Genomic DNA, 12,737 nt, shown 5'->3' on the forward strand with positions numbered 1-12,737 from the left:
AGTTTTTCCTTTTTAAATGTGTTTTTTTTTTTTTTTTTTTTTTTTTTTTTTGAAAATTAATTTCCTTTATTTTCTTTTTTTTTTTTTATTAATTTATTTTTTTTTTTTAATTTTAAAATCTTAAATTCTTACATGCGTTCCCAAACATGAACCCCCCTCCCACCTCCCTCCCCACAACATCTCTCTGGGTCATCCCCATGCACCTGCCCCAAGCAAGCTGCACCCTACGTCAGACATGGACTGGCGATTCAATTCTTACATGACAGTATACATGTTAGAATTCCCATTCTCCCAAATCGTCCCACCCTCTCCCTCTCCCTCTGAGTCCAAAAGTCCGTTATACACATCTGTGTCTTTTTTCCTGTCTTGCATACAGGGTCGTCATTGCCATCTTCCTAAATTCCATATATAAATGTGTTGAATCGATAAATTGTTTCTTGATATCCCAATGATATGTATTTTGCTTTGGGATGTGATATGGGTAACTAATTGCATGACTATTATTGACCAGGTATCTAAAGATAGGACACTTCTAAATAATAACAGGATACTTAACTGGTTGTTTGGATTTGAAATTTGTTAACAAATTGCAAGTTCATTTGTTAGGTTTCCTAAATAATGTCAACTATAAGTACTATATAATTCGCAGGGTATATAATTATTCCATGTTACATGGTATTTACCAATCAATTATTGAGTCATTTTATGTGTTCATTTTGGTGTTTATTTCTCAAAGTACATCCATTTTTGTTAAGAACACATATTTTAATTAAAGAAATAGCATGTGACAGAACTATCACCCTATATCTTCATATTGATTTGGTGAGAAAAGAGCTCTAAATATCAAGAAAATACTTTCATTAACATTCTAAAATCAGGGTTACAGTTTTTTTTTTTTTTTCCTTATGCCAGAGTGGTCACAAGGGAAGGAAAGATTTCTGTCTCCCCTGAATTCTTTTCAGTTAACACTCGAATCTTCTAGAAAGGAGTTTGGGTAGTTGTGATGGTCTTATTAAAATTTGGATTCTGGTCATTGCTCACTTAGAAATGGGAGAGGCAAGTCTTCTCTGTTCCCAAAACTGAGTTATTATTTTTTAGGGTGTAGTCAGGGAAACAGTGTTTTTTCATCACAAATTTAAAATTATGTCTCTTCAATGAATAAATGGTGAATTTAAAAGAGTATGAGGTGGGTTCCTGGGAGAAAAGATAACTTTCTACTATTTATATTTTCAAAGTTTCAGTGTAGCAGTTATGAGTTAGAACTTCGGAACAAACTTAGGTTTGAAATTCTGCTTCCATAACAGTGTCACCACAGACAATTTACTTATTTAATCTTTAAGCATCAATTTCTTCTTTTGTAAATGGGCATAATAATGCCTCCTTCTAGCATTGTAGGTAATACCCAGTACACTGTAACTGTGTTTTTATTGTAATATCTCATATGCTTTTGTTTCCGTCACTAAGCAGTAACTTTGTATTGTAAAATGGATTGTTAGAGCTACATATTTCCCAAACTTGTTACACTGATATCAGGAATTTTGAGTGGAAGCGTTTGAACACTGGTCTTTCAGCTCCCCTGGGAAATTGTAGGGATTTTTTCAAAGACAAGACTATCATTTAGATGCACTGACGGCTCAGACTCTTTAACAGAAATCAACCTGTTTCAGCGTAACTCCATTTCTACACTTCAGAGCTTAAGTTTGCACATTTATTTTTCCTCCAGTTTTGATTCCTATTTACTTATGTGGAGAAATCAGAAATACTTGAGGGTTATTGTTCAAAACTGCCTTTTTTTTGGAGCAATTTCTGAAACTCAAGATAAATGAAATATAATGAAATTTGTATAGGTATTTTGTTAATGAAGTGAAATGCTTCAGAATAAATAAGCTGTTTTAACAACATGCTGTGATAAAAAGTACTAACAACTCATTTGGCTACAAAGATGGTAGAGCAAAATGATGCTATGAAAAGGAGAGGAATCCAATCTGCTATATATTATGCTTCCTTTTTGCCCTCCTCTCAAAAGAAACCTCTGGTGTTTCTTCTACAATTATGTCAAAATGAGGTGAAATCTAGATGACAGTAAGTTTCCTGAGAAGGTAAATAAATATAATAACACACAGTGACATACTGTCTGTACCAAAAAAAGCTAAAAAAGTAAGGTACATGATAAAGTCCCAAAGGAGCTGACACAAGGAGCTGCAGGATTGGAGGACAGAGAGGAAGAGGGAGGGGAAGAGTGAAAGTGTTGGGGGTAGACAGTACTTTCAGTTGCATCTTAAGGATGAGTGAATATTGGCTTCAACAGTCAAAGCCATTCTCTTTTGATTCTATAGCTCATACCGAGTAACAAATGCCTTTTCTGCGGTTATCAAGATGCTGCCAATATGCCTGGGCATTCTTCCTTAGCTGTGTACAGCACACCTTGTAGATGACATTTAGGCTAGCAGTAACTCTTTTTTCTTTCTTTAAATATCTCTTTAAAGATTTAGGGTGTTTTGCCCCAGATAATACAATAAAGAGAAGTGATTGCACCAAAATCTCGGGAAAAAATGGGACCAAAAAAAAAAAAAAAAGATCAATCCCTTCTTTTTGATTTGTCAGGCTATTAGTTTCCATTGTTTAGTTCAATGAACTATCTTTGTATTATCTGCAAGTCAAAAATGGGACCAACAACTACCTTATAATTGGTAGTTTTTGGCTTATTAGAATATTTTCAGAAGGCATAGTTATCTCACAGCATATCTAAGTTCATGTAATACCCAGACATACTATGAAAATCTACCTTAGTGAGTGTTTTTTCAATTTTTGAAAATAGAAATAAAACTATCTTGAAACTAATGACAAGAACTTTGAAAATAGTAGAGGTAAAGAAGTTTCTCTTAGGTGGTATTTCTTGATTTTTTTCACTGGTTTTAGAAAAATATTCTTTGTTTGTTGTTACTTTTGGTAGAGAGTGAAAAGCATATAAAAGCTCACTAGAGGTAAGAGTAATCATTATGATGTAATATAAAGACAGAAAGACAATAAATAAGATCTAGAAAGAGGTGAACTGTTTTGCAGTAGGTCAAAGCAGGGTCCATTGTTTTCCAGTACTGTCTATTAATATATAACAAAAGAGATATAATACACTTTAACAAGTCAATTTTCCACCTCAACAGTACCTATGCTAGTTCAGAATTCAACTCCTTTACCCTGATTGAATGACATCTCAAACTCTTTTTGCCTGAATACCACAGTAAAGAAGACCATCCTAATACTTTCATTTTGTCACAATTTTTAAAAAATGTAAAATGATTCTTCCCCTGGAAATTTAATTTTTTAAATTTCTGAGTAGCTGATGAATATCATCCTATTTCAGTTTTTTAAAAAATGTACCGATACTTTTTTTTTAATATATTGAGGTAAAAGCTACTTTCCCTTATTAAGTACAACTTTCTTAACTGAATTTTATATTAAGAATATATACTTTAAACAACTACAATTTTGTCAATATGTTAGATAACAGGCCCAGACTAAAAAAAACTATGAGATTTTTTTTCTACTAGATATTTTACAGTAGTTCAGGCATTCTCTCTTAATGTAAATAGAATTATTTTTGAAGAAAAACAATGTTGTTTTGAAATTAAAATAGGTGAAGTATTTAACAACTTTCTGCTTATGAATAAGTCTGACTACAGTTAAACTGAGAAAGCATCATCAATAGGAGGAAATCTCGTTTGAGCATTTTTCAAAACAATTTTAAAAAATAATTCTCTTTAGTAAGCATTAAAAAAAATCTTACATTGAAAATACTTTATTTCAGGGTTTAATCTCTACAATCCTTGCCTATCGTAAGTAGATAGAATCATTCTTTTATGAATGAGGAAATGTAAAAATGCGCTCTTTGGTTCTGGCTGCTGGTTGTTAGATGAACGTCACTGAAACTTTCTACTTAATCCATCATTCTGTCCTGTTTATCAAGTGATGTATATTTTTAGTCACTCAGTTGTGTCCAATTCTTTTTAACCCCTGGACTGTAGCCCACCAGGCTCCTCTGTCCATGGGATTCTACAAGCAAGAACACTGGACTGGGTTGCCATTTCCTCCTCCAGGGGATCTTCCTGACACAGGGACTGAATCTGTGTCTTGTGCATTATAGGCGGATTCTTTACCTGCATAATCTGGGAAGCATAACATTTGGGTTCAAATGGGAAAAGGGGGTTCCTGGGTGGCTCAGATGGTAAAGAATCTGCCTGCAATGCAGGAGACCTGTGTATGATCCCTGGGTTGGGAAAATCCCCTGAGAAGGAACTGGCAACCCACTCCAGTACTCTTACCTGGAGAATTCCATGGACAGAGGAGCCTGGTGGGCTACAGTCCATGGGATCCCAAAGAGCTGGACATGACAAAGCGACCAACACACATAAGGTGGAAAAGGGAACACTTAATGAGTAATAAATTTCATAATTCCACACTCATGGTTTGTTTTAGATTTCATTTCTATTCCCATTAAGTTCTAGTACTTGCAAACATCATTCAATAAATTGCCCAATAAAACACAATAATACTGAAACTAATTTTTTTCTGTTCAGCTTGAGTCATATTATTTTAATATCTCTAAAACACATTCACTAATACAAACAAACAGCTGTATTTTGAGTGTGTAAAACACCATAGTGGGAGGGGCACCTAGCTTAGCCTTTCTTTATTTGTACCAAACCTCATACATTTCTCAACAAACAGGCTTTTAAAAAGAAGATTTTACAATCTCTAATATGTAACATCCTTTACTCTCAAGATACTTTTATTTTTATTTTGTTTTAAAATTAACATCCTATTTTGCTGCATTTTGATCTTACTTTCTCTTTAGTTATAGTAACACAGAAAACTGATCATCAAATTATTCTAAATAGTAGTCTGCAAATGCTGCAGTAAATAAACAATTATGAATAATGTTATTTTTTATAAAACATATATATGGAATTTGGCTTGTTCTGGAAACATTTAACCAAAACTTATTTTGTCTTTAGCAAATTTTAGTCAGTGGATCACATATAAGTAATGGATAAGTGAAGAACTTTATACAACATTTATTGATGGAATACTCTTATTATTCCTTAGTTCAAGAAGTATTCCATTGTGGATTCTTTGTCTCTTAAGTGTCATGCCACAGACTTTTAAAAACATGACCAGATACCTCAAATACAATCAGTTGAAACTTCTGCTATAATTCCTAAAAAGTACTTAATGAGAGACATAGTTACTTTATGGGTAGACACATATAAGCATGCAGGCCTGCAAAATGTTCACTGTTATTTCAATTTGAACATGAGTATGTCTAATGTTTTAGAAATTCATTTCAAACAAACTAATGACAAGTACTGTAGAGATCAGGTTCAAAAGGAATACTGACAAAATGATCAAAGTTTCTATAACAGAGGCCTGCTTTGCTTTCCCTTGTAACCATTTCATGATTTATGTATCACACTAATGAAGCAAACATATCAATGTGAGCAGAAACAACTCCTCTCTGTTAAAACTCCCTGTCAAAAGGCCTTGCCTGCATTCAGAATTCATGAAAAATAACAGTGAAGTGTGAAAGGGGAGAGGTCAATTAATTAATCAAAATACTACTACAAATTTTCAGGGGAGTAAGAGTTTAATGAAGCATGTAACTAAACAGAGAGCTTTAGAGTCTAACTATTAATATCTCTGAAGTAACATTTAACAAAAAGAAGCACACAATGGAAACATTTGAAGCAGATAATGAAAAGTTGACTTTTTGGAGACAACCAATAATACTGTTGTTGAAATAACTCCAGAAAATTGAAGAGACAGAGCCAAAGAGAAAACAATGCTCAGTTGAGGATGTGACTGGTGATGGAAATAAAGTCCAGTGCCATAAAAATAATACTGCATAGAAACATGGAATGCTAGGTCCATGAATCAAGGTAAATTGGAAGTGGTCAAACAGGAGATGACAAGAGTGAACATCGCCAGGGAATCAGTGATCTAAAACAGATCGGAATGGGTGAATTTAATTCAGATGACCATTATATCTACTACTGTGGAAAACAATCCATTAGAAAAAATGGAGTAGCCCTCACAGTCAACAGAAGAGTCCAGAATGCAGTACCTGGGTGCAATCTCAAAAATGATAGATGATCTCTGTTCCTTTCCAAGACAAACCTTTCATATCACAGTAATCCAAGTCTATGCCCCCAAGAAGTAATGCTGAAGAAGCTGAAGTTGAATGGTTTTATGAAGACCTACAAGACCTTCTGGAACTAACACCCAAAAAAGATGTCCTTTTCATCATAGAGGACTGGAATGCAAAAGTAGGAAGTCAAAAGATACCTGGAATAGGAGGCAAATTTGGCCTTGGAATACAAAACGAAGCAGGTCAAAGGCTAACAGAGTTTTACCGAGAGAACACACTGGTCATAGCAAACACCCTCTTCCAACAACACAAGAGAAGAATCTACATATGGACATCACCAGATGGTCAGTACTGAAATCAGATTGATTATATTCTTTGCAGCCAAAAATGGAGAAGCTCTATAGAGCCAGAAAAACAAGACTGGGAGTTGACTATAGCTCAGATCATAAACGGCTTATTGCAAAATTCAGACTTAAATTGAAGAAAGTAGGGAAAACCACTGGACCATTTGGGTATGACATAAATCAAATCCCTTATGACTATACAGTGGAAGTGACAAATAGATTTAAGGGATTAGATCTGATAGAGTGCCTGAAGAACTATGGGTGGAGGTTTGTGACATTGTACAGGAGGCAGTAATCAAGACCATGTCCCAAAAAAAGAAATGCAAAAAGGCAAAATGGTTGTCTGAAGAGGCCTTACAAACAGCTGAAAAAGAAGAGAAGCTAAAGGCAAAGGAGAAAAGGAAAGATATACTCATTTGAATGCAGAGTTCCAAAGAACAGCAAAGAGAGATAAGAAAACCTTCCTAAGTGATCAATGCAGAGAAACAGAGGGAAACAATAGAATGAGAAAGACTAGAGATCTCTTCCAGAAAATTAGAGATACCAAGCCAAACTTTCATGCAAAGATAAGTACAATAAAGGACAAAAACTGTATGCACCTAAAAGAAGCAGAAGATATTAACATGAAGTGGCAAGAATACACAGAAGAACTGTACAAAAAAGATCTTCAAGACCCAGATCACCAGGATGGTGTAATCGCTACTCTAGAGCCAGATATCCTGGAATGTGAAATCAAGTGGGCCTTAGGAAGCATCACTACGAACAAAGCTAGTGGAGGTGATGGAATTACAGTTAAGCTATTTCAAATTGTAAAAGATGATGCTATGAAAGTGCTGCACTCAATATGCCAGCAAATTTGGAAAACTCAGCATTGGTCACAGGACTGGAAAAAGTCAGTTTTTATGCCAATTCCAAAGAAAGGCAATGCCAAAAAATGTGGAAACTAACACACAATTGTACTCATCCCACACGCTAGCAAAGCAATGCTCAAAGCTCTCCAAGGAAGGCTTCAACATTACATGAACTGAGAATGTCCAGATGTTCAAGCAGGATTTAGAAAAGGCAAAGAATGAGAGATCAAATTGCCAACATTTGTTGGATCAACCAAAATGTAAAAGAGTTCAAGAAAAACATATACTTTGGCTTTATTGACTGTGTGGATCACAACAACTGAAAAATTCTTCAAGAGATAGGAATACCATACCACCTTACCTGCTACCTAAGAAATCTGTATTCAGGTCAAGAAGGAACAGTAAGAACTAGGCATGGAACAATGGACTGGCTCCAAATTGGGAAAGGAGTACATCAAGGCTGTGTATTGTCACCCTGCTTATTTGACTTATATACAGAGTACATCGTGAGAAATGCTGGGCTGGATGAAGCACTAGTTGAAAGCAAGATAGCAGGAGAAATATCAATAACCTCAGATATGCAGATGATACAACCTTATGGCAGAAAGCAAAGAGAAACTAAAGAGCCTCTTGATGAAAGTGAAAGGGGACAGTGAAACAGCTAGCTTAAAACAACATTCAAAAAACTAAGACCATGGCATCTGGTCCCATCACTTCACGGCAAATACATGAGAAAGCAATGGGAACAGTGAGAAACTTATTTTCTTGGGCTCCAAAATCTCTGCAGATGGTGACTACAGCCATGAAATTAAAAGCCACTTGCTGCTTGGAAGAAAAGCTATGACCAATCTAGACAGCATATTAAAAAGCAGAGACATTACTTTCCAACAAAGGTCCATCTAGTCAAAGCTTTGCTCTTTCCAGTTGTCATGCACGGATGTGAAAGTTGGACTATAAAGAAAGCTGAGCACCAAAGAATTCATGCTTTTGAACTGTGGTGTTGGATAAGACTCTTGAGAGTCCCTTGGACAGCAAGGAGATCCAACCAGTCCATCCTAAAGGAAATCAGTCCTGAATATTCATTACAAAGACCAAAGAACTGACTCATTTGAAAAGACCCTGATGCTGGGAAAGATTGAAGGAGGAGAAGGGAACAACAGAGGATGAAATGGTTGGATGGCATCACCGACAGGATGGACATGTGTTTGAGCAATCTCCAGGAATTCGTGATGGACAGGGAAGCCTGGCCTGCTGCAGTCCATGGGGTTGCAAAGAGTCATACATGACTGTGTGACTGAACTGAACTGAGTAATTGTTCCTTTGCATCAATGATATTGAGGTAGTTTGCTATGGATGGCATGATGTTTGATAATATAAAAATTAAGAAATAGAGAATCTTTTCCTTGATGTCTGGATGGCATTAGCATTAAGAAGATATTGATGACACTGGAAAGCCCCATTACTGCCACTATTCATTTTCGGTGACAATAGATCTTGTGTTATTTGTATATTACATACATGGCACAGAGCACAGCTATATCAGTCAACATTTGTAGTTATCACTGTTCTTAGGTATATAAATATTAATATGTGCAGATAAACTTTTCTATTATCTATATAAATGCATGTATATATGTGTATGCAATATACATGCATAGCTATGAAATCCTTTATTAAAATGCAAATTTAAAGAACTAACATTATCTTGTTTAATATTTAATTTATTGTTTAATTATGGGCTTCCTCATTATCACTAGATACAAACATGAAATTAGAAGATCACTGCTTCCTGGTAGGAAAGCTATGACAAATCTAGACATGTGTTAAAAAGCAAAGACATCACTTTGCTTACAAAGGTTCATATTGTCAAGGCTATGGTCTTTCTTGTAGTCATGTACGGACATGTGAGAGCTGGACAATACAGAGGCAGAACACCAAAGAACTGATACTTTCTAACTGTGGTGCTGGAGAAGACTCTTGAGAGTCCTTTGGGAAGCAAGGAGATCAAACCAATGAATCTTAAAGGAAATCAACCCTGAATACTCTTTGGAAGGACTGTTGCTGAAGCTCCAATACTTTGGCACCCGATGCAAACAAGTGACTCATTGGAAAAGACACTGATGCTGGGAAACATTGAAGACAGAAGGTGAAGATGGTGAAAGAGAATGAGATGGTTGGAAGGCATCACGGATTCAACGGACATGAACTTAGGCAAACTCTGGGAGACAGAGAGGGACAGGAAAGCCTGGCATGCTGCAGTCCATGGGGTCACGAAGAGTTGGACATGGCCTGGCAACTGAACAACAACAAGCATCTGATAACTTTGCTGTATCTTTTTATGCAGCCATGCCTGAAGCATTTACACAATCAGCTAGGTATTTTGTAATGAACATTTCTTTTGTTTTTCCTTCATATTAAAGATGGGTATTATATATTTATGAAATTATGTGTGTAAGAAGGCTATATTATCTATGACTTTTATTTAACAATAGTAGAAAGGGTCATTAAAAATATCTGTTATGTTGGTTCTGATAGGGCTGGGAACCAACACCTTATACCTTTATGCCTCTAATGGGCTTCTCTTCTAACTAGCCTGACCCTTATACCTGGGAAACTCCCACTGGTAATCAAAAACCTCCTCTTCATGCTCACATGTCCTCCTATACATAGTAATATTAGAGCTGCCATCAGATAATACTTTGGGGGTCTTTTCTCACTCTTTCCTATAAACTCAGAAATGGCAACCCACTCCAGCATTCTTGCCTGGGAAATCCCATGGACAGAGGAGCTGCATGGGCTATAGTCCATGGGGTCATAGAGTTACACACAACTTATAGACTAAACAACTACAACAGAAAGCACGGTTCCCAGGAAATGCTAATAGAATGAATGAATCTACTTGAGAAGGAGTTACCGTACCCTCTCCTGGAAATTAAAAAATTAATTAAGTCAATTCTTATTAAAATTTACTTGAAACTGTAATCGGTAAAGCAAAAGCAGATAAAATTGGGTTACTCTTTTTATAGTGGAGGTGGATGGTTCTGAGTCTTATCAGCCTGTCTTGCTGTCAATCCTTGAGGGCCTCTCAGACTCTCAGGCACCTCCATGAACCCTCAGTTTGAAAAACACTGAACTAGATTACCCCTCATCAGAATGACCTCAAGTTTAGTGATTTTAGATCTTGTCATTCAATTTGGGGACCAAAATCCAAAGAAGTGTTTTCCTTCATATTCATATGATGAAACTTCCCAAATTAATCTTTTACTTTGAAAGTATTTCTTTTGTGATCTCTCCATTTTCATTTCTAATTTTATTGATTTGATTTTTCTCTCTTTGCTTCTTGATGAGTCTGGCTAATGGTTTGTCAATTTTATTTATCCTTTCAAAGAACCAGCTTTTGGCTTTGTTGATTTTTGCTATGGTCTCTTTTGTTTCTTTTGCATTTATTTCTGCCCTAATTTTTAAGATTTCTTTCCTTCTACTAACTCTGGGGTTCTCCAATTCTTCCTTTTCTAGTTGCTTTAGTTGTAGAGTTAGGTTATTTATTTGACTTTTTTCTTCTTTCTTGAGGTATGCCTGTATTGCTATGAACTTTCCTCTTAGCACTGCTTTTATAGTGTCTCACAGGTTTTGGGTTGTTGTGTTTTCATTTTCATTAGTTTCTATGCATATTTTGATTTCTTTTTTGATTTCTTCTGTGATTTGTTGGTTATTCATAAGTGTGTTGTTCAACCTCCAAATGTTGGAATTTTTAATAGTTTTTCTCCTGTAATTGACATCTAATCTTAATGCATTATGGTCAGAAAAGATGCTTGGAATGATTTCGATTTTTTTGAATTTATCAGACAACACAGAAATACAAAGGATCATAAGAGACTACTATCAGCAGTTGTATGCCAATAAAATGGACAACGTGGAAGAAATGGACAAATTCTTAGAAAAGTACAATTTTCCAAAACTGAACCAGGAAGAAATAGAAAATCTTAACAGACCCATCACAAGCACGGAAATTGAAACTGTAATCAGAAATCTTCCAGCAAACAAAAGCCCAGGTCCAGACGGCTTCACAGCTGAATTCTACCAAAAATTTCGAGAAGAGCTAACACCTATCCTACTCAAACTCTTCCAGAAAATTGCAGAGGAAGGTAAACTTCCAAACTCATTCTATGAGGCCACCATCACCCTAATACCAAAACCTGACAAAGATGTCACAAAAAAAGAAAACTACAGGCCAATATCACTGATGAACATAGATGCAAAAATCCTCAACAAAATTCTAGCAATCAGAATCCAACCACACATTAAAAAGATCATACACCATGACCAAGTGGGCTTTATCCCAGGGATGCAAGGATTCTTCAATATCCACAAATCAATCAATGTAATTCACCACAGTAACAAATTGAAAAATAAAAGCCATATGATTATCTCAATAGATGCAGAGAAGACCTTTGACAAAATTCAACATCCATTTATGATAAAAACTGTCCAGAAAGCAGGAATAGAAGGAACATACCTCAACATAATAAAAGCTATATATGACAAACCCACAGCAAACATTATCCTCAATGGTGAAAAATTGAAAGCATTTCCCCTAAAGTCAGGAACAAGGCAAGGGTGCCCACTTTCACAGCTACTATTCAACATAGTTCTGGAAGTTTTGGCCACAGCAATCAGAGCAGAAAAAGAAATAAAAGGAATCCAAATTGGAAAAGAAGAAGTAAACTCTCACTGTTTGCAGATGACATGATCCTCTACATGGAAAACCCTAAAGACTCCACCAGAAAATTACTAGTGCTCATCAATGAATATAGTAAAGTTGCAGGATATAAAATCAACACACAGAAATCCCTTGCATTCCTATACACGAATAATGAGAAAGTAGAAAAAGAAATTAAGGAAACAATTCCATTCACCATTGCAACGAAAAGAATAAAATACCTAGGAATATATCTACCTAAAGAAACTAAAGACCTATATATAGAAAACTATAAAACACTGATGAAAGAAATCAAAGAGGACACTAATAGATGGAGAAATATACCATGTTCATGGATCGGAAGAATCAATATAGTGAAAATGAGTATACTACCCAAAGCAATTTACAAATTCAATGCAATCCCTATCAAGCTACCAGCCATATTTTTCACAGAACTAGAACAAATAATTTCAAGATTTGTATGGAAATACAAAAAACCTCAAATTGCCAAAGCAACCTTGACAAAGAAGAATGGAACTGGAGGAATCAACTTGCCTGACTTCAGGCTCTACTACAAAGCCACAGTCATCAAAACAGTATGGTACTGGCACAAAGACAGACATATAGATCAATGGAACAAAATAGAAAGCCCAGAGATAAATCCACACACATATGGACACCTTATCTTTGACAAAGGAGGC

General features: G+C 35.6%; 1 protein-coding gene across 2 annotated transcripts in view; it reads right to left on the reverse strand.

The window, feature by feature from the left end:
* The window catches only part of KCNH7 (potassium voltage-gated channel subfamily H member 7), a 528,547-nt gene that overhangs the window by 57,764 nt on the left and 458,046 nt on the right, over positions 1-12,737 (reverse strand). The window lies entirely within an intron of this gene.

Source organism: Capra hircus, chromosome 2 (assembly GCF_001704415.2).
Source record: "Capra hircus breed San Clemente chromosome 2, ASM170441v1, whole genome shotgun sequence".
NCBI lineage: Eukaryota > Metazoa > Chordata > Mammalia > Artiodactyla > Bovidae > Capra > Capra hircus.